The following is a 23545-nucleotide window of genomic DNA, read 5'->3' as shown; positions in this document are numbered from 1 at the left end:
GAATAACTCCAAAAATCACATCAAGGAAGTTCTTTATTGGTTTCACTCAATGACTTCCAGACTAAATCTGCTCTTCTATAAACACAGTAAAGGCTTTCTGTAAACATCTAGTCTAAAAACACACGGTTGAAGTTAGTAGATCTTTTCAATCCAGCAACAAAGGACCATGCAACTGGAACACAGATAATGACTCTGATAATGACACACATGCTGGAACAAAAATCAGTGATGAGACACTCAGTATGAGAAGAATAAAACCATATTAAAAAAATTAAAAGAAGATTGTGGAGCACACAAAAGGAGTACGTTTGAATGTGAAAGTACCTGCCTTTTACCTACTCACCTTTCAGACATTTGGCTTCACTAAACTCCCAAGTAGCAATGCAAAAATAAGCATAAATGCCAGAATGCCAAGGTAAGGAAGAGGCAGACATTGTAAATCTGTTCACAGTAGTATTCCAGATTGGTGCTAAAATGAGAGTTATGAGCTACATTCATTTCAAGCAAATGTAAGAATATCTACACTCAGTTCAGGCCTTCTTTAGACATCATCTACTCGGGAAGAAAGGAAGAAATTATAGCTTCTGTAGAACAGCAGTGAAAGTGACAAAAAGTGACAGAAAGTGAAAGCAAACAAACTCTAGTGCCTTATTCAGTTCAAGTGAAGGAGAGTTACACATGTGAATCCCTGAGGGTGACATTCTATCCAGCCTAACATGGCTGTGTTTACCCACACTGCAGGCTCCCAGATCAAAACAGTTGCCTCAAGCCTCCAGAAGAAAAATGGTTTCACAATATACTGTTATAAATAGAGGTTGGGTGGACAAACCACCTCTCCTTGTAAAAAAAGCTTTCTTACTTAAAAGTTTGCTGGCAGCCGTGATCTATACCAGTCACATCAGAAGAGCGGTAGAAAGCTAACAGTGACATTTCAGGCCCATGCATCTTGAATAGTTTCTCTTGTGAATGGATAAATATTCTCCAGGCCTCCTAGAACAGGGAAACAAAGAAGAGCAAAAGAAGCCCTAGAGTCCTCCAAAGTTTCTGGAGAATCTCAGCATTTCCATCTAGCTTTCCATTAAAGTATTTCTATCCTTGGTTATTGATACTAAATAAAGCCATGAATACACTGAATAGTAACAAATCAGCAGCAGCTAATAAAATTAAAGTAAGCTATACAAATTGCTATATAGAACAAAGTAGATTCTTCCCTCAAGCAGCAACGACAAGAGCAGAAAGAAAATCAGCAGATGTGTGGTGCAGACCATCAGCTGGGAAGAACTGGCAGTTGTGTAAATTCTGTGGTTTGGTCCTGGAGATTGTGGCTTCAACCCCAGGTCCCAATTCCTTACCACAAACCACCAGAGATCTCTCTGAGTAAATGCAAGGCCTGCTCCTTCTCAGCAAGGCTCCATCAAACTTAAATACAATCCATGCAAAAAGCCTCCAGCTTAAGCATCCTGCCATAGGCATGGTTGTTCAACACACCAATATGCAGACAGGAATTGGCTGGAGTGTAACATAGGGGAGAATGAGACCCATTCAGTGTGACAACCAGAGAAAATCCCCTGACCACCTCCCATCAGCTCAGGCTGCCCGTCTTGTTGGACAGCCTGTCAGGAACACAACTCATCTGCCTTCTCTGAATCAGACACAGAGAACTGCAGATTGCTTAATATTGCCTGTATTCCAGGAGCATCCTGGATACCGCAATCGTGCTAATCAGGTACTGGAACAGGCTTTCCAGGAAAGTGCTACTCAGGTATTGGAAGAGGCTTCCCAGGAAAGTGGTGGAATCACCATCCCTGGAAGTGTTCAAAAACTGTATAGATGAGATCCTCAGTGATACGGTTTAGTGGTGGACTTGGCAGTTCTGGGGTAATGGTTGGACTTGATGATCATAATAAAGTCTTTTCCAACCTAGATGATTCTATGGTTCTATGATCATGGCCCTTGGCCATGCTCTGCTAGGCACTTTCCACACACTAGGCAATGGGCAGCCTCTGCATGCTAGGGCTACTCTAAGGAAGGCCCATCCACTTCCAGCAGTACTTGAAGAGCAGCAGCTTTTGAACCACTCCATGCTCAAGGATGCCCTTCCCAGCATCTGAACAAAGCTAACAGCCTCTGTTTCTGAACACTGGGAATAAAGCAAACCTGTATGAGCACCAGTAGCCAAAACTACCCAACCTGTTGACAGTGGAGCTAGACAGATGAAAGCCACATGTGGGTGAAAGCAGGGCAGCCCCTGCTTTGCGTTTTGGTACAGATGTACACAAAGAAAGGAGTGAGGGCAGAGCGGAGACAGTGGAACCTTGGAGAGGGTGTCTGTTACTTAAAATCACTCTAAAGCACGTTATAGATCTGTTAAATCATTGTGGCTTACCCTGTATTTCAGAGTAAATTAGTAACTTTTCAGAGGGAGTGAAGAAAATACCACTCCAATTTTAAATAATGAAAATGCTAAAAAACCTACACTTAACAGCTCTAAAACTGCAGCAAGTCACCCACCAACACCCACCCCTCTTGTCAGCAGGCTTTTTTCAGCTTTGCCTATTATTTGTGTCGAGCCAGAAATGCTTAATGTTTGCTGTGCTTATCTGCTCAACTTTCAGGAGCCACAGATGTTATAATATGTACCTGTGCCACTGACCTCTTTCCCCATAGCATTTTGATCAAATAAGTAACAAACACGGAGTTTCCAAAATCATTTGGATTCACTGGCTCTGAGTGCATAGCTGTAAAAAATCTGCTTTAAGATTAACATCCAATTTTATTCATGCCTCAGGCTTCACCACAGCATCTATTTTTGTAAGATTAACAGCAAGATCCCAGTTCTCCAGAAATGTAAAGAGTAACAGCCAATTGTAAAAGGAAGATGATGTTTCCTAACCTACCCTTGCTCACATCCAGGAAGGTACATTTTCCTCGCCTTTTCCCTGGTGGGTGTAATTTCTATTTGCATTTTTGCACCCACAACATGCAGCATGTATATTAGTCCTTCTGCCTCCCATTAGCTGAAATGCATTTCTGATGAAACTGTGATTGCCAAAAAATACTAACTTGTGCAAAGTGTACCCTGAAAGACAGCTTTTACTCTGGAGGAGTTAAGAAACAGCCATCTTCCTCTACCTTGCACAACAGCTTTTTGAATCATCTAACTTGATAATACAAGTATAGAAAATGAGCACTTGATATTTCAGCTAATCCATTTGAAAGAATATACATGAAAACACTTATTTTTTGAACATGGCAATTGGAGGACAAATTGAGGGTCATTTCTAACCTAAACAGCAGAAGAAAAGTTGCTTTAGGTAGTGCCTTTGGTCTGTCTGTCAATTAGAGCTATTGCATTGCTGTCAACTTGCAGTCCTTCTTTAGTTCCAGCTTTGCTCCTCCGCCCAACAACTCTGGGTTTCTCCCCTCCAGCTAGCTGTTTGAGATAGGCAGGCAAAGTGGTAAAAGATTATCAAATTGCAAGTGTCATTCCTGACAAAATGCATCTCAATGCTGGAAGGAATTTTAGGGTTTAAGCTAAAACACCACCCTAAAGGGTTCCTCAGAACCTGTCAATATCTGTACTTTGGATGGAAAGCTACCACTGAGCGCAGTGTGTCCAACATATAGAACCTGCCACGAAATTAAGTTCTTCATAAGAAAGCTCATCTCAGTCTTGATTGGTAACAATAACAAGGAGACAAGATGAGACCATCAGTCTCAATTGTGAAGACAGTGTTTTCCTCCCATATTATTCTGTCTGTCATGTTCCCTTCAGGTTCCAAAGGAATCCCTGTCTCATACATCATTATTTCCCACAAAGCTTGAAAGCCTTCAGGGGGGTTTCTTCCTGCCCACTGTACCAGCCTTGATGTCTGAGTACCTTCAGAACAGTGACAGAGGCCTCTGCCAGCAATAAAGGGGAACATCTGCATACCAATTAAACTGCTGAGGCTGAAGAGTTAAAAAAAAAAAAGAGGGGGGGAAAGCCTTGAAAGTAAATCTGAGCCAAGTTCTAATTAATGCCCTAGGCCCCGATTCACCACAGCACTTAAGCATGTAGTTAACTTTAAGCGTGTATTTAGTTCCACTGAAGTCAAAAGACAGCATCAAGAGGCAAACTACATTAGCACAATTTAATACTCTTTGGGCTAATTAATCAACCATAAAAATTAACTATGAGAACTGTATTTCCTATTTCCCTTGCTGTGACATTTCCAGATAAAAATACTTGGATGTGGCTGGAATAAACAAAAAGCACTACCTTGTTTGCCTGTCATGGGCTGCTCAGTCCTACAGCTGTGAGGGCCAGTTGCAAAAAACAGCTAAAGGAGCTGAACTCTCTGCATATCACAGCCTAATATCTGTATCTTCTATGTGATGGCAGCATGCAGGCACAAAAAGCACAGCCCTTGTCCTGAGAAGCAGCAATCTAAGAAATTAAAAGTATTGACAACAGATGAGCAAAGCCATCAGGCAGTGGATGGCACATCAAAGATGCCTTTCCTTTTCTCCGCAAAGAGGCATTTCTACACTACAGGGCATCAGCATCCATTGTGATCAGAGATGGCAAGAAAGGGCAGCAAACAGGGCTGGGTAACCAAGGAAGGCTGAGGGTGGATGTGAATTTGGAGGCAGAACTTGTGAGGTTACCAGGAGAGGCACTGTTAGGCAGAGCTGGCAGGAGAGGAGCCGTGCTCATATCTAAAGCACAGAGAGGCTGGAATATGGTCTAGCCCCAAATGTCGGCAAGGGCTAAACTCTCCTCAATTTCAGTGGAGCAGGACCGAGCCCTGTAAAAAAGAAGCCCAGACTGCAATCTCCAAGTAGCTGAGTAGTCCTGGAGACATCCAGACCTTTTCTCCACTTCATAAGCACAGCATGGTGAATGGCTGCAAAAGCTGCATCAACAATGTGCAGGCTAGATTTGGCCTGAACATGGTCTCCAAGGGCCAAATAGGACCAATTTTCAAGCCCCTGTTGACTTCACAAAGGCATGTGTACTACTAACCATTCTGTAAATCAGGATACAAAAAGAAATGCTAGCTAATAAGGGTATTCTAGGATTTCTGCAAAAATGTAACCATGGAAAGTTTGCCAAAATATCATTAATGCTGTACAAGGACCTATAAAAGCTAGTTAATCGAAAGCAGGGGACATAAACTCCTGGCTGACAATACCTCTTTATCTCATCCATTATGAAAACAAAAAAGAACAAAATCAACCCCCCAAACAACTAAAACACAATGAGCATTAAAGAAAGTACCATTGCAGCTTTTCAGATTAACTTTGGATTTCCTTGCTTTCATTGATTTAAGAGGTTTATTGTTACTTTATTGGTTTTTTAATTGCTGATACTGAAAATTCTTTTATCTTTCAAAGACCTTAAAGTCTGTTATATAAATACATAATTAAAGCCTCTTTCACCGGGGTATAATTTACTCTATAGTTTACAACAGCTGCACTACAGCCATTACAGTTTATCATTTAAAAGCCTAATTAGGGGCTTCTTAATTAGTGGATCCTTCAGTCACTAGACTGTGACTGTGTATAAGACACTTGGCAGCTATAACATGTTACAAATCTGCCTGAAATGTTTCTGTGAAAACAGGGTGTGTACAAGCCCCAAAAGACATTCATTGTCCCTGCAGGTCAGCCTATCTGAACATGCAAACCTCCATGCTACATCTTTACTCTCCTCTCTAAGTGCACAGCTGGTCTACACACAGCCTTTCCTTCATGCACATTGGAAGCCACGAGCACATCCTGAGGCAAGCCCCCAGCCTATCTGAGCTGATCTGATACGATAGCCTATTCTGATGTGACCATGCTCATGTTCAAACACAACTGAAAGAGAGGATGGGACTGTGCCTACTGGCTACTCAGGCTTTCACTTGGCTTGTCAAGTGCTTTCTCCAGCAAACGTAGCTCCTTGCTGCTGCCACGCTCTCCCTCAACTCTGCACAATGCTGGATTCTGTGGGCAGTTCCTCTGTGGTGCCCAAAGTACTTGCATTACTAGAAGGAAGAAGAGGGGAGCCAGTTACTGCCTTTCACTTGTAGCCACCGACATACATTTCTCTTTAATCACCACCAAATTAGCAGTAACTGAGATTTTAAGTGATTTGCCCAGAGAAAGAACTCTTTCTTTTTTCCCTCCGTGTGGCGTAGTGCAAGAGCAGCTGGTATAGTCCATAGCTACTCTTTAACAGGAATCACTCGCCAGAATGAGCCTCATATCAGCTTGGGGTTCAGAGAACCCACAGCTCAGTGAGTAAAGAGCTTGTCCTGATCATACTCTGGAAGACTAGTGGGGTTTTGTTTTCACCGGCTTGTAGCACAGGAGCTGTGCTGTTATAGAGGATCAGATTTGGGGCCTGCCAGCATTTGGGAGCATTGCTTTCAACGATACAGTGGCAAAATCATGAGCTTTATTGACTGCAGGATAATATAAATCAGCTATTGAAAACCTGTATCATTAGTCCTATTGCTTTCCAGTGTTAGATAGCTGCAGTAATGGATTGGTGTCTCTATCTCATCCTCCCACTGGAAAGCAACATATATAGGACCGATCAATAACCTGCTCTAAGTAATGTGTAGACATGTCAGGTGCAAATATCTCCCTTTCTCAAGGAGAAAGTATTAAAAAACAGATATTTTTTGCAAAATTTAGGCCAGGCAAAAAATTGCTTTGGGTAAATTTTTGTTATGGCGGAGTACAGCATGACCAGATCCACCCACCTGGTTACAAGGAAGTTTTAAATAGCAAGGAAATGACTATATGTATGTATTACTTTGCAGGGTCAATAGCTCAAGATGTTCCTTTGCAACAGGATAGATTTCTATTTGAAAAGCATTTTCTGTAACATCCATGTTGCTGAGGGTCCTCTGTTTGACAGGAAATAACTAGATTATTTCCTCATGATGTTGCCACCTTCCTCAGCTGAAATCCTAAAGTACCTTCAAAATCAGTACCAAAATCCACTGCCATTAATAGGGCCAGCATTTAATCCTATTGTGTCACAGCATATTACCCACTCAATTTAGTGTTGCCAAATTTGAAGTCAATTAAAACCCTACAGGTCACAGCCTTGCTTGCCCATGGAGCAGTGCAGAGGCTAGAGTTATTAAAGGGCCTTTCCTGTATGGGGATGGCATCATTTTGACTCCATCATTATGATTAAAACATGTCCACGTGTTTCTTTCCCTTACCCCACTCTCTGTGCCATTTGCACACACACAGAGGGATTATATTCAAGATTGTAAAGCGGGTCACAGAGGAGCTGAAGGTTTCACAGATATTATTATGTTACAGCTTCCAAGGATGTTCGTGGGCACACAAAGCCACAGATGTACATTGAGTCCTAGCCTGCTGTGGTACTGACATCACATCAAGACAGTCTTTTCAGGGGAGAACAGACAAACAGGAGCCAAGGCTTTCTGAAAGGCGAGTTGTCACCTTTTGAAAATCCTTGTGTCAAGCTGCCTACGGACTCAACTGAGAACTTCACAGAGACGACATATTTCTTTGAGGTGACCTTCCAGAAAACTCTGTGCTACAAATTCCAGGAAATCCTTGTACCTTAAACTAAGCACCCTTTTAAACAGGTCCTTCTTGTGCAATACTTACACTGTGCAGCCAGTAAATTCAGTGGCATCCAAGTGATACCATGGAAATGAAGCTGGATGAGCATGGTACTGCCACAGCTCCCAGCAGGACAGCTCACCACCTCAGCTCCTTCAGCACCTGGGCACCACGGCAGGGATTTCAAGTGGCACGTAAGCACACCACTGTCCCGGCTGACCCGCTCCAGCCCCAGGTCCGCTGCCTGGACCCTTGGGTTCAGAAGAAAGAAATGGATCCTTCTGGCAATCCCTTTCATGGGGGCAGGATCATGGATTATCATTTTGTGTAGTTCTCAGCTGCTTCCCCCCCCCCCCCTTTTTTTTAAATAAATGAAAACACACCAGAAGAGCTCAGCGTCTTCTTTCAGAACTCCTCTATTCCACTGACTTGTTCCAACCTTCATCACAGCTCTTCCCTTGTCAGCAGCTGTACCACTGTGCTATACCTCTGCCCACGCACAAATGCACTGGTTGAAGGTATGAACTGGAATCTCTCCCTTAAAGGAACAAGCAGCCATCCCAGAGACTGACACAGCTGCTATTTGCATGTTAAAAGAGGAAAAGAAGGTGCATGACTGAGCCCAAATTAGCATGATCAAAGCCTCCCACCACATTTGCAAACTACAGTTTGCACAATGGTGCTAACAGAGGTGCACACTTTCCTCACAAAGATTTCTACCTCAGCCATAAGGAAACTTGGCTAACAGTGGTTCACAAAATTTAGCATCACATGAGCTTTTAAGTCTCTGTTTTCCTAAAATTTACAGAGTACTACAAAAACAGAAACTCGGTGGATGCAGGGTGAGCTGGATATGCCCAGGTTTAATGTCATCTCCACTTCCAGCTTGATTCCTGAAGCTGGCTACCTCAGCAAGAAGCGTATTTTCTAAGGCCTCCATCACTTCTGTACCCCTAGGTTTTAGAATGTCCAGGAATATTCACAGTTCTCAGTGCATCTAAAAATGAAAACCAAATTATGCAGGACAAATGCAGATCTAACGCTTCATGTCTCATTGCCACCTTTCAAGAAATGAGTACCATTAACCAGTTTTTCACAATCAGTTATTTCAAAAGGATGCTGTGGAGATTCATTTATGTCTGCAAAGTCTTGCTGAAGACACACACTTAATAAACAATAAGAATTTGTATTTTAGCACTATCTTTGACTCTTTCTCTGGCTATGTACGCACATACTTAAGCATCCGTGCCTGTGCACATACCTATGGGGTCATAAAAAGAGAATTAGTATCTCAGTAGACTATTTAAGCAGTGTAATTTTATTAAGAGCTGTCCTCCAAACCAAAATGCATTTTTAAGGTCTTGCTGCAGAGAAGTTATAGACTCTTTTTACTTTATCATCATACTTTCATGGAAGCTGTTGCAACAATACAGTGCCCTACTATTTCCACAGTAGGTTTAGCTTATCTAAGAGACTAGAAAACAGTAAATGCAGACATTAATGGTAATAAAAATCAAAGCTAAGCCCTACATGAAGGGAAACAAATTCCAAAATGAAAAATTCGATTACACAGTACCTGTCTCCTGTCTTGACTTCCTTATTATACGTAGAAATTAACCCTGTCATTAAGTACTTTGATCAGGCTGTAAATAAACAGCTTATAACGGCATGAAATCTACCACAGCAAGCAGGCAAATGAACAAGGGGAGAAATACTGACATTTGGGGCTGCTGTCAGACATCAAGTGCTCCTACTCCCTCAGGGCCAAGCTGCTAGAGTAAATGGGGTTACTCCAAGAATTAATTGCTCCCTTTTGGTTCTCACTACTTCCAGAAAGTTTCTGTAATAATATCTAAGGGGCTATCATTTGGAGATCAGTAGCATTGTTTTAAGATCTTTGAGACACTTGTAAGTTGTTGTAACTGCTCTGAGGCTAAAACTCAGCATAGAAATTCCCAGCCCATGATGGAGCTGAAGCAGTATCACCTCTTTAAACTGTTCTGAGGTCAAAAGAAGAAAAACATTATTTAAGTAGGAATAGTCAGTATAATTTATCTACTCACAATTAAGACACCAGAGGAGAGGTGCCCATGGTCAAATTGGTCCAGGTGTGCATCACTCAAAAATGAGGAATGGCATCATTTCACATACTCCAGGGCCAAATATTTGTCACTTAAATTTGGAGACTCTCTATGCACTAATACATATTATAAACAAGATTTCTGGGAAATTGAGAGGGCTTTTTTATGGTTTGTTTGTCAGGATTTTGGAGTAGAAGTTGCTTTCTTCTGGGATGCATCTAAAGCAATGAAACTTTACTTACTTATAATATTATCTAAATTCTTTGCACATGTAGACTGCTACACAATCAGAGGTGGTCAGGCCAACAGGGTCTCCTCCCAGCTCTGCCCCTGGCCTATCACAAGTTCCTTGCCATCTCTGAGCCCCATTTTCAAGCCCCTATGTTTCCTGTTAGCTCTTCCCACTCCTTTGCTCAGGAGACCCTCAGCACGGAGAAGGACTGAGGATGGCCAAATTCAACATCAACCCCAGAACACTGCCTGGGGATGCTCCATTTTGTCTAGAAAGTACAGTTTAGCTGCTTGCTCCTCTCTGCCTTCTTAGGTTAGCTGCAGTGGGGTTTCTGGTGAATTGCCAAGTACAGCAGGCACAGACATAAGGGAGAAATCCTGACCCAAAAGCAAAGGCAGTTTCCCACCATCTTCAAGATGGCCAAGATTTTACTTCTAACATCCTAATAAAAGCTTGGAAAAAAACTAAGCAACCCTACAGATTGTTTCTGCATGCATAGCTGAACATATTGCAGAACAGACATTTTATTATTCCTAGGAGCCCTTAAATCCAGTATTTCCTCTGCTTTTCACAATCCATTCTTTTATCCCATTGCTTCAATCAGCTCCAAGATGCTATAGCAAGACATTGTTCAAAACAGCTATCACCACAATTCAGACAAACACGGTCCTAGACCAGAACAGCTCAGCCAAAATATCATAGGTACCTTTTAGCCTCCCAGCATACTGCTCTCTATAAAACTGCGTAGCTGTTCTTACTCATCCCCTGCATACCGGTTGTGTGTTCACAAAAATGGTCCTTTCCAGATCCACAAATACTCAGACACTCTTTTCTGTACAGTCATGCCAAGAATGCAACCATGCCACACCAATATGGGTAAGCATAGGCAAATAATACTATAGATTTGGATAGACTTGGAGGCTTTGATCTCAGGTAAGGAGGGGGTCGGCACTTTGAGGTGAAAGTGAGAGGATGATCACTCACCAGCTGGGCAAAGATCAGAGGGTTCATAGGAGATGGGCAGCAGGGAGGAAAGGCACTTGCAGAAGGCAGTTGCAGAGGATGGAGTTAGCTGAAGGCAGCATTTCTACCTCTGGCTTTAACAAACCAGACCTGGTTCTTTCAGCACATGTGTAGTCCCTAGTAATAAAGCAAATCAGACATTTCTTTTGAATTTGCAATTCTTGTTGCAGTTCATTTACTTAACTAGTGCTGGGTATTTTGCCTACACTGAAATGCAGTAGGGGTGTACCTGAAATTTCTAACAAACTTAGAAGTGCCTATCAATCTAGGATGCAACTGCACATTACATATACCATCTGCCATATCATTATCATTTGACACTTTTATAATATGTCAGCTTCCCTTCTAAAAATAATTTGCTATTAATATCAATTTTATGTAAGTAGCAGCATGCCAGGAATTTCTCATGGGTCCCATCCCTGCAGAATCCCCAGATTCATCAAGGCAATCAAATCTCATCTGCAAAGTCTTCCAGTGATTACTCTTTCATTCACTTCTTCAGCAGTCTGGAGTTTGGTCTTGTTCCTACTGAATCAAATTCAGCCTTCCTGGTGAACTGCAGCATGCAGAGCAGATTAAGGGCACCAGTCCTGACTGAGCAAGAAATTTTTAAGCATGTAAGTGTACATGTTGCTTCAGTAATCAATGACATCACCGAAATGTGCAGTAAAGCAGGTTGTTAAAACACCTTTCTGTACAGCTGGTGCCATAAAGTGGGAAAACTCCCTGGCACAGCTTTGGAGCTGTGCTAGAATAACTCACGAGTAATGTATATTGGCACTGAAACTTGTCAGTCAGAAAAAGCATAAACAAGAGGAGCAATAACAGCTAGAGGGACACTGCTTTTCAGAACACACTGAATGGCTGTTGGGAGGCAAGACCTGAGCTTTGGTTTAGGTTTAAAACTGAACTTGGGAAGAAAAGCAGCTGCTCAGGGACGCAGCTGAGTCACAGACGGTGCATGAAGAAGCTGTCCTACCTAAACGACTTTCAGGAGATGGTAAAAATTGCAGTTAAGATGAACAAAGTTTTATTAAAGGCTTGCTTTTACTAAATCTTTGTTCCTGCTGTTAAACTGGATTTAAAGCAGTGTGGTAACTTTATTCCACTAGTAACAAATCCCAGCCCAGGAGAATAGCATGCATTTGAATGCGGTTGGATCTACCTACCTAGTACATAGGAACATCTGGCTGCAGAGTAAGGAATGACAGTATGGTCTTCCCTTGCAGGAGGTGAGGCTTGGGGCCAGACTCTCACAGATATAACCAGGACAGTCAGCACCTGCAGCTGCCGTTGAAGTTAATGGGAATTGCTTGTACTTAGCACCACTGAGGATTTCTCTAGGAGAGAAATTCATGATTTATGAGGAGCTCATTGATTACATCAGGAGTCTGTCACAGACTGTGGGAGAAGACACAGCCTTGAAAGGAACCTAAGTTCTGAGGCCTCCCCTTGGAGTACACATATACCTAAGGGCTTCCCTATATAAGATGATGTATGAAAACCAGCCACACATCTGAGAAGTTGATGTCTCGGTACACCCCCAGTATTCCCATCAGGGAAAACCTCTCCAGACAGCTGCAGATTAAACCCAGGTCACACATCAGGAGAACACTGCTTTGATAAGTCCAGGCCTTCCCAACAGCAGGCTGGTATTTCTGGCTAGAAGAACATAGGCATGCTAAATGCAATTACCTTCAGGAGGCACTAAATGTCAGGAAGGCCATACACAAAGTATTTCCAGACCAGAATCAGAGAATGAAAACATGAAGTTTCTTAGTACAGGGTCTAACTCCCTTTCATATCTGCAGGTCTCAGCGGTGCTGTCAGGTAAAGAGCATGGGTATCTATTATGTCCCTTCTCAGCAACGTTTATCCTATCACTCTGCCATTGCTCCTCTGCTAAACAGCCAGAAAGTCATAAAGAAATATTTCTTTCCCATTTTATCTGCACGTGCTCTCCAGAGATTGAATAGTAAAGAAAGCAGCAAGGAAAATATAACCACTTTCAGAGGCCTGTCCCTGTGACAGAAGTTCTCATTTCCTCATGAATAGCATCATGTCACACCTGCCACAGCTGCTTCCATTCAGAGACATCTCTGCTGAGATGCCTACTCAAACATGCAGGAATCCTTTGGGAAAAGGGCCTGGTTGCCCTCTCATTTTCCCTGCAGTCTGTATTCGCATTGTTCTGTTTGCTGGCTAGAAAGAGCTGATAATATCATGGCATCACTGCTAGTAGCATGGAGCAGATCTGCAGTGCTTGTAAATGGACAGTGCTCAGCTGAATTTCTTGGATTGCCAGTTACTTACACCACCCAAAGATCCTGCATAACATCTGAGCCACTGCTTTACATATTATGCGCTCTCTTCCTCAACAAGATTAGGTATCATGATTTAGAGAACAGAGTGAGTAAGAATTGATATGGTTTTAAAATGGGAATCTTTGCTTCCAATGTGTAAAAATGATTTGTAGCTTGGACACTTGTTCTCAAGTAAACAGCCTAACAGAAACTAAAGGCTTCACTCATCTGAAATCGTTGGAACTTGGTATTTAAAAAACTCTTCAGAAGACACCTGACAAACAAATTACTTCATCTTTGAAGAAAACTTTTTTGGGGGAGTCAGAGAATGTTATTCAAGTAGTTGATAGAACAGACATGTTCAGGATTTTCCTAGGAAATATGTGAAAATTAACCAAAGAGCTCCAGGAACAGCAGACTGCTGCAGTCAGGTTCCCTATTCATCTTTGTCCAAAGGCTGGATTCCTTGGTATGAAGAAGGCACAAGCCATGGCTGATATTTCCCTGTACCTGAGACTCTCATGACATCTCTCTCCCAAGTGTCTTTCTCCACAGCCTCTCCTCTTGTGGGCTTATCTGCATTTTCTTCCCTACTGCCATGTATGCATTGAATTTGGTCAAAAAGGTATTTCCAACCACCTGTCAAATTTGGCTAAAACTAGTCAGGATACCCAAAGCTTCACAGCAGGAAGGGCCCACTTGCACTGGAGGCCAGATTTTAGCGGCATGATGAAAACTCCTATAACTGTTTAGCACCTGCATTGCTGTAAGCCTGAAGAAGAGCTTCATCACAACTCCACAGGGAGGACCTCGCAGTTAGGAGCACAGTCCTGGCAAATCCTGTGCCCTAGAGACTGTCTCACTCTCAGCCCAGTACTCCAGAGCAGCTACGTACTCCAGGGCAGCTACTCCAAGCAGTAGTGTGGGAACAACCATCCCCTGCAAACAGAGCATCACTTCTTACTGCAGCAATGGGCTGAAAGCAAAGCACAGGGTACTTTCACATGGACAAAGGTAGGGATGGCATTCCCATTCTTCCTTTTAATGCTAATAGGCAAAACCCAGCTACCTATGAAAAGATTAGACCTCATCCAACAGGCCACTTACCTCCTCCTGACATCTAAGTTTCCATTGTACAGCCAGCACAGTAAATGAGATTTTGATGTTGGCAAGCAGGAGGCCAGACACAAGTGTAGAAGTAAGGGAGTTTATTTCTTACTGACCAGCTTGATAGCAGAAGTGCCATGGTCATTCTTTCTAATTTCAGGGACCTTTTAAATAAAGTTCCACTCCAGAAGCCAAGCATGAAAGGAGAGGAATGAAAACTCTTTGATAGATAAGATATTACAAGAGACTGTCAGAAGCTTGGTAGGAGAATGAAGTAACACTCTGGATACTGTCATTGAAAACAATAATGAAAGAGTACACCATTTTCTTAACTGAAGTACTATCAAATCTATGTTACTGGCACACAACATATTTTTCCTCCAAAGGTGCCAATTTCAAGCTATGACTATTGATCTCTATCTAACACTTAAAATTAACTGCACTACTAAGGAAAAGTGGCACCAAATCGTTTGAGAACATCAAACAGTAAAAAGCCAATGGGGTCAAATCAAGGTCAGATTTTGATGAGTAAGGTGTCAGAAATTTAATCCATTTTGTCTAAGATAATGTATAGAGCCAGCATTGGGTTGGGTTTTTTTTTCCCTTTCTTTTCTCTAATTTTTTTTTAAGCCAGCTTCTCTAAAAAATACCACAAAAACAGCCCTCAACTTTTTTTATGAACTTTTTTCCATGACTGGAGAAAGAAAAGATTAAATGGACTGAAACACAGATGGCAATTATGTCTCTGTTTATTTCCTAATGAGTCACAAGATTATTTTTTGCCTTCTGCCACATCATTTCAGAATACAAGAAAACCTTATCCCTTATCTTGTGGAGACAAAATAACGCTGTTGAAAGTCCCAGTCCAGCAAGACACATATAGCATTTAAAAAAAAACAAATGCAAACCTTTAACCACAAGTGAAGTCCCATTCACCTAAACTCAAATTCAGAAATGATGGGAAAATCTGTTCCACTAGCTGATGAATATGGTGGCTATCAAATTCGATAGTGGTCTCATGACAAAATATTCAATAGTTCTCATAGTGACATATTGCATTTACATCTCAGCATTTAGGGAGAATTAAGTTCCAGAAATACGGCTAGAAAAGGCTCCCCCTCTGCCTTCCCATCAGAGCCAGTGATGCCCATGCCCTCTAACCACCTCCCATTTGAGTCTGCATCCCCCCTGCCTGCCCAGGGTATTCCCCAGCCTCAGGCACTTGACCGAGCTTGCATCCAGACTGAAACCAGGACCCAGGAAGCCTGGCTGCTTCTCATGCTAGAGGCAGTATGGCTATGAGCACAGTGACCCAGCACTGGCTGGGCTCTCAAACTTGGCTGTGGCCACTTTCTTTTAAAACTCAGAATGAGTAACTAATTTGATAGTGGCAACACCGTCTGCTTCTCATATCACAGTCTAGTAATTAGCATGCTCTTGAAAGGAAGCAGAAGATACGTATTCGTCAGTTCAAACCCATGTTTCTCACCTCCTCAGAAAGTGCCTTAACCACAGGGCTTTGGATAGGGGACTCCCCTCTTATCCTACTGAAATCATGCAACAAAAAATCAGGCTTACAACCTAAAAGGGCTGAATATTCAGCCCAGTGATTAGGACACATGGCTGAAAGAGATGAATCCTTTATCTGACGACTTTTCATATGTTTTAGGCAGTAAGTGGAGGAGGATAATATGAATTTGGATCTTGTCAGGAAGAATCTGAATGTGACCTCCCACCTCCTACCAGAACACAAAATATGCAAAAGAGGATCCATTTTAAAGGGAGAGCAAGACACACACTCCTCTCTAAAACAGTGCTACCTCCGTGCTGGAACACACTTGCTTTCCACAGAAATAGGTAAAGACATCTCTACTCAGGAGATGGCTGGTGCTTCAGAAACACCCATATCCTCAGGGTATTTCTGTTTCCTGGGTCTAGGGTTTCCCCCTTCAGCATCTGGGTATTCCTACAGGAAAAAGGGAGCCTCAGGCTTATGTGTCCCAAGGCACTTTAAAGGCACATACAACTGGTGTGGCGAAGACAGGGCACAGTTAGGTTGAATAATTTGTTACCTAAAAATGCTTCTGACAGATGGCAAGGCTGTTCTGGAATACTGTGAACATAACAGATTTTGGGACAGGGTGCTGAAGAGAACTGATTTTAGTGAAAAGTTGGATTTTTATCAAAATGACCTTTTTACTCTAAATGCCTGCTTTGCATAGAAAATCGCAAAGAAATATCCCAAATTTGATAAGAAATTGTTCATCCCAGCAATTTACTGGAGTTAGGGCTTGGTTGTCCTTTTGCTTCATGGACAATTTGCTGCCACTGGATTCCATGTCCAACATCCATCATTGCCAGATGTTCCCATGATGTATCACAACAGCACAGGACAACGGAAAACCATCATGCGCGTTTAAAAGAGCCGTGAGTTCAAGGAAGACGATGGGTCATTTGCCTTGAAGATTTTCAAGTTCCTTAATTTGATGTGGAAAACAGTTGCTTTTACCTTGTTTCCTCACCACCCTCCTTCAAAATCCCCCAAGAAATAAAATATACTAAATCCATTCTTGTTACCAAGACATTTTCAGGCTAAAGAAATGAGGGTTAGTTGCTGGCACTATGTGTCCATTTGTCTGCCCAAAGATCAGTTCTGCATCCATTCCCTTCTTGTCTCCTCAATGCCTTCAGAAACTACCCGACAGACAGAGAAGGGGAAGGAACTGTGAGTGCTGGGTGGGAAGAGTAGATATAAAAATCCTTGGTTCTGTTTTGATACTTTGCAACAAAGTACAGATCTACATGGCAGATCAGCAAGTCTCAGATTTTAGAGGAAACACTGCCAAAAGATGGTGTTTCTTTTCCTTTAAAAAAGAAGTTGAAACCGTTTATTACTAGGTGTTGTATCGCATCTGAAACTTTCAGTTTCAGTACTTACTTGTGTCATGTATATACCAAGTGGAGAAGGATCTTACTAAAACCTTCCAGGATGAAAACCTTCATGCTAGCCAGTCTAGACATTTTCTAGAAAATACAAAAGTGAGATTAAATGGTGCTGCTATTCTGACTCAAATGAACAGGACAATAATTAAAAGAAAAACAACCTCTTGAACAAAACCAGGAAAACATTAGCTAAAACCAAGCTTAGTTTGAGATGCTGGAATACTACAATACAGATTTTTGAGGTAAATCCATTAAAATTCCAAGCACTTTTAAAAGCATGCTTAAATCATGTATTAAAGTGCATATTTGTCTTGTGATCATGTAGAAACTTTTTTTTCAAGTAAGAACCTAATTTAGCTTCCTAAATTAGGGTGGAAGCCAGTCCACTGGCTTCTCCTTGCTATTTAGCTGTGTATCTATCTACTACGCTAAGATCTTACTTAATTTTTAATGTCTACTTAGTCCCTTAGCTTACTTTGGACTCCTTTTCTAAAAGGTTTCACTTGAGTGAGATGAAAATCACTCATTTCTGACACCATAGCATAGCTAAGAAGAAGAACCATAGGACATGTGGCACAGCCTTAGGGAGTTACATCTGTCTGCCCAAGAAAAGGTTGTTTTGTTGTTTTTTTTTTATGGGCTTTTAATATATATTTATTTTTTCCCAATTCCTGGTAATTCTCCTCGCTTAGTTTCCACATACATATTCCACAGAAGAGGTAAAGGTTACCAATGTATTAATATTACTTCTGTACAATGCTCTATGTTTTCAATTAGGCTCACTCCCACAGTGATTTCCATATCTAGCTACTTGCTCTTCTTATTTCTTGATAAGTGATGGCCCCTATCAGGAAGTCGGGGGTGAGTCTGTTACTGCTCTGAGTAAACAACCTAAAGGTCATTTTAGATGTTGGCTTTGACACTGTTGGTTCAATAGCCACCCACCATAGCTGTAACCAGTAAGCTGAAGTTAACCTCAAGGAAAGGCCTTTCAGTGGGTCCTGTTATCTCTTCAACAGAACAACCCCAGTGGGCACTTAATGGTGAAATGAAGAAAATCCTATGAAATTCCCCTCACAGACACCTGACAGAGGCATTTCATCTGACATGAAGATCTAAGTGCTAAGAACGGTGTCCACATGGGTGCCACAGTTCTCCTAGCCAGTACTCAAGGACCTTTTTAATGAGATTTCCCATAGCAGAAATGAAAGTGGCAGAAGACACTCCAGCTACATGTACACAACTGACTTTTGCAGGCATGACTATGTAACCTAGAATGTGAAGGGGTAAGACTGGTGGCTGATACTGGACACCCACTTTGGGTGTCCACACACAGAACACCGTTGCCCAACTTAGACTTTGGCAAGTATTGTTTCTTTCCTTCTGCTCCCACAAGATTAATTAGTAGGAAGCACAGCTTTGCCAAAGTAGATGCATCCACTGCTGGAGTGTGTTGCCAGTACAAACCATCAGTGTGCTTCTGTAAGTAAAAGATCATTATACTACTGACATGCCCGGCCACCTTCTCCCACATGCATCTTCATCATGAAAGCAGGAAGACAGACAGGTTCAAAGATACTATCATCCTGCAAAAGGGGAAGAGTTGCATGACTAGATCTAAGATCCAGAGCAAAGGCCAAAGCACTCACAGGGATGATACAGCAAATATGCCTTGCATTAACCCCTCTACAGACTGAACTATGTGTATTCCGTGAGGAGGACCACCACCCAAGACAGAATCCAAAGTACATAACAAAATGACCACTGAAGACCTTTCAGGAAACTCTACAAAAGCAAAGGACATTTTCTTCTCAAAATTAGGTACTTCAGGGTCCTAGGCTCTTGTTTTAGGCATTTGAAGATGATCAAAGAGGATGGAAGAGACAACTCTCACTGAAATGGCATGTAAAAAGTTACTGTGGATTCAGGCCCCTAGGACTCTATACTGATACTGCCTGGTGCTTCATCTCTCTCCCCTCACACCAGTGTGCCACTAAGTGTAACAACTTAGTGGCAGGGCATCTCAGACACTCTTCATTCTCCCCAGCCTGAACACAGTACCTCCAGTAGCTGAGGCACTGTTGGGTCTTGTAGTGTCACATCATACACCCTGCCAGTACACACTGTATCTACTTTACAAAAATGGATAAGGCACAGCACAACCCAACCCTCCTTGTTCAGCTAGAGAGATAGTCTGAGTGTCTTCTATACAACAGTGTTGATTGTTGGTAAAAAAGTGATTTACGCACGTGAGGGGGCAGGTTGTACTGATAAACTATCTATCTCCACCTTCCTGTTGAGAGAGGTACATGCTAATACATACGTTCTTAAATTTCTACACAAAGCGCACCTTGTGTCTTTTGTCTTTGTCTCTTTTCTGTGTAGCTAACAAAAAGAAAGAAAAAACCAACAGACCCCTGAAGAACAGCTAAGGGAAGACAGCAAAAATATGTACATACTTCAAAGATGCTGCTGCCTTCTAAGAGCCAGACACCCAGGGGCTTCAAGATACACACATGGCAGTAGCTACCAGAACATCCTGTTCTTCTTTTCCACCACAATTTGTGGGATCCAGCTATATCCATTGTGACCTCTGGCGTTTCTCTCAGATACTCATTCAGAGTGGCATTATCATGCGGGTGCTAATAGATAAAAACCACTTGAGACCGTATCCCATCGCTCTTTTTCCTTCTCTCCCTCTACTCCACAGCAAACAGAGCTCAAGGCTTCAAAGACCTCTGCAAAAGCAGTCAAGCTCAACTTCCACACAGCCCTATATGGTATTGTATAGGCACTGTCATAGCTATTTTCTCCAGACACGGGGCTTCATTTTCCAGTACATATTTTTCACTTTGCGCTAAACAGACAACAGAGTGCGAAAACTCCCATTTTTGGGTTTGACATTATCGTACATACAAGAAAACCATCTGCAGTTTTGAGCTTCAGCTTCTCCTCCAAGTTGGGATCTTTCAGTTACTTTTCCCAATGCGTTTTCCAGCCCAGACACTAATTCAGTCGATTCCCTGCTCCAGCTGCTCTCCTGCTCTGCAAGCAATGTCTGCTTTCTAACATGATGCAGGAGTCACTAAACAGCACCCGAGAGAGTGCTTATAATCCCAGGATGCCATATTACAAAGCAGGATCCTCGAATCCAGTACTTACCCAAACGGGACAAGCGCATGACAGTTGCACAGTCCCAGCACTGTGCACTCCTGAAGGGTAGAATAGCACCAGCAGGGCTTTGCTGCAGTCCAGTTTCACAACCTGTCGTATATTTCTAGTTAAAGGAATCTGGGTGAAGAAAACACAAGCTGTATTTAAGCAATAATACCTTCTGGGAATGTCTAGCAACAAGTGTTCTGAGGAAGGAGATGTGTCTCTGGCCCTTACCCTCACCAGTCAACAACTCCCAGGCTAAGTTAAAATAGCTGCCTTGAAAGTCATAATTGCTATTCTCAGCAGTACAATCCTTTTTTCTTCTTTTTTTTTAATGTACTTTTTAACATGCTGCAAAGTTAAACACGGCTTGCCTGTTACCATGGATATAATTTCATGTTTATAAGACTGGTCTTTCCTGGCAGCTAAATGCCTGCATGGGAACAAAAAGCAAAGTGGGATTTTGTTTGCCATTTGCTCCATTTATAATAATGGAGCAAACTACTTCCTCTATTAACAAGGTTTTGATTTTACTGGAGTTTCTCTAGGGACAGAGTTCCTCTCATTGGCATTAACACATTACAACTGATCCTCCAGCTTGTGTGAGCAGAGCCTTGAACTCAGGTGGCACTACTTATGAAATCAGGGCCACAGAATCAAGTCCCACCATGTCTACATATCTTCCATAACTGATATTAGACAGTATACAGTACACGAAAACATGTTACATCTCTGCCTGATGAAAAGTCCACTCCAAACCCAGAGTGCAGGGCTGAGCTAGAACTAACTTTTATTCAGAGTAAAACCATGATAAATTCTGACTAAACTCAGGCAGTGAAGTTAGGTTTTCCTTTGAGGAAAGGAGCAGTTTTATTCCACAGGGTCCCAGGAAAAAATCTCCCAAATAGAATTGCTAAATTCATTCATACCAATTTGAAATCAGCTGCATTTAAGCAGAAAGGCTAATGGAGTAAGAATAAAATCCAGACTGGCGGGAAGATGTTACCAGTTTAGAGCACCAAGTCTAAATGCCTCCGTCACATCCACACCTAATTATCCGTGCCCACATCTATTTACAAAACTGTCCATCCACTACTAGCCCTACTGAATGACTTCTGTGGCAAAAGTCACCTGCTCTTCAGTAGGACATTTCATCCCCCAGTGAATAAGCCCAGGAACAGCATTTGACTGCTCCTTGGTAACGTGTAGGATTGCAACAACTCAGCTGCTATTGCTAGAAGTTCTGAAAATAAGATGTAATTGCACAGACAAACAGGGATTACAGCACATTGTGCCCCTCCAAATCATGCAGCCAGAGTGTTTACCTGTGTCTGTGTGTCGCTGTCATGAAAAGTTCAATGTCTATTTCGGTATCAGAGATATGTATCAGTCAAACTTGACTTCAGCTTTTGAAGTGGGTGGAGAGCAACACCACCCCTTTCCTGTGCTGAAGTCTGCAGCAAAATTGCATTTTACTCACAAACATTTCTGTAGTTCTGTTGTGTTCTGACTTTTTAGAAAAATAATCTCATTGGACAGACACCACCAGCAAGTTTCTCCACTCTGCGGAGTGTCTTCACAGCCCTCCCACATAGTGAAAATGACTCAGACAAAACTACTAAATTTAGGGCATTGGTATTCTATGTGTTACGCTGGTGTTCATACAAGTAATGCCTTAAACAGTAAATTTCTGAATTAAGCATTCAGGCATCTCTTCTGTGCTGCATCTGCCACTGAAACAGAACGGCAATGAAGGTGGGCTGAGGAGGAGGTTATTTGGATCGTGATTCGGGTTGTGTTTTGGCTAGAGCTAAATGTGAATTTGAATGAGGTTTTCATATACTTTTAGAGATATCTATTGACCCGATATCTTGATGTTTGATCTCAAGCGATGAGATCATGCAAGATTAGCTGCCCTTGGGAGATTCCCTTCATCTCAGGCAAGAGACTGCAGGCTTTGACTCACAAATGGGGATGATTTCTCTCGGGATGACTAGACCAATTCCCATCTCTCAGCATCCAACTCACTGATCTCTCTGAGGTTCTCCTCCTGCAAGGATGGCTCACGAGGCAGCTGCTGAATTGCTGGTTGCAATTCCATGCAATCAATTAAATTGGTACTTCTGTAATTCAATATAAAACTACATAGAGTTCTTGCAATTTTATAATTAGCAGATCACTCTATGCTTCGCAAGCAACAGCCATCCCTGTAGCAAGGGCAAGGCATGCTGGAAGATAACAGTGGTGGCCTTTGTTTATCTGGACTTCTGTAAAGCCTTTGACAGAGTCCCATACACATCCTTCTCTTTAAACTGGAGCAATATGGATTTGATGGGTGGACTGTTCGGTGGATGAGGAATTGGCTGGATGGTCACATCCAGAGGGTAGTGATCAACGGTTCAACGTTGGGATGGACACCAGTTGCAAGTGGCGTCCCTCAGAAGTCCATACTGGGACCAGTATTGTTTAATATCTTCATCAGTGACATAGTGTGATTGAGTGTGCTGTCAGCAAGTTTGCAGATAACATGAAGCTGAGTGGTGCAGTTGACACACCTGAGGGATGGGAAGCTATCCAGAGGGACTTGAACAGACTCAAGAGGTCCAATGGGGCCCAGTGCAGGGTCCTGCACCTGGATCAGGGCAACCCTCAGTATCAATACAGACTGGGAGATGAAGGGATTGAGGGTGCCCCAGAGGAGAGGACCTGGGGGTACTGGTGGATGAAAGATTGGATGTGAACTGGCAATGTGCATTTGTGGCCCAGAAGGCAAATCATATCTTGGGCTGCATTCAAAGAAGCATGATTCTGACCCTCTGCTCTCGTGAGACTTCACCTGCAGTACTGTGGTCCAGTTCTGGAATCCTCAGTACAGGAAAGATACGGACCTGTTGGAGAGGGTCTAGAGAAAGACCACAAAAATTATCAGAGCACCGCCCCGATGAGGAAAGGCTGAGAGAGTTGGGGTTGTTCAGCCTGGAGGAGACTCCAGCAGACCTTATTGTGGCCTTTCAGTTCTTAAAAGGGGCCTATAAAAAAGATGAGGAAAGACTTTTTAGCAGGTCCTGCTGTGATAAGATGAGCGGTGATGCTTTTAAACTAAAAGAGGGAGATTCAGG

The 23545-nt window shown here is 42.4% G+C and overlaps 1 long non-coding RNA gene across 1 annotated transcript in view; it reads right to left on the bottom strand.

Moving 5' to 3' along the window:
- The window catches only part of LOC133266955 (uncharacterized), a 63125-nt gene that overhangs the window by 5951 nt on the left and 33629 nt on the right, over nt 1-23545 (bottom strand). Inside the window, exon 2 of the long non-coding RNA XR_009742586.1 lies at nt 20433-20561. This is a non-coding gene — a long non-coding RNA (uncharacterized LOC133266955). The remainder of the gene's footprint in view (nt 1-20432; nt 20562-23545) is intronic.

Source organism: Pezoporus flaviventris, unplaced genomic scaffold (genome assembly GCF_033815535.1).
Source record: "Pezoporus flaviventris isolate CSIRO_AGI_PZ_B2104156 unplaced genomic scaffold, CSIRO_AGI_Pfla_v1 ptg000001l, whole genome shotgun sequence".
NCBI lineage: Eukaryota > Metazoa > Chordata > Aves > Psittaciformes > Psittacidae > Pezoporus > Pezoporus flaviventris.
This window is presented reverse-complemented; position numbering and strand designations above follow the sequence as displayed.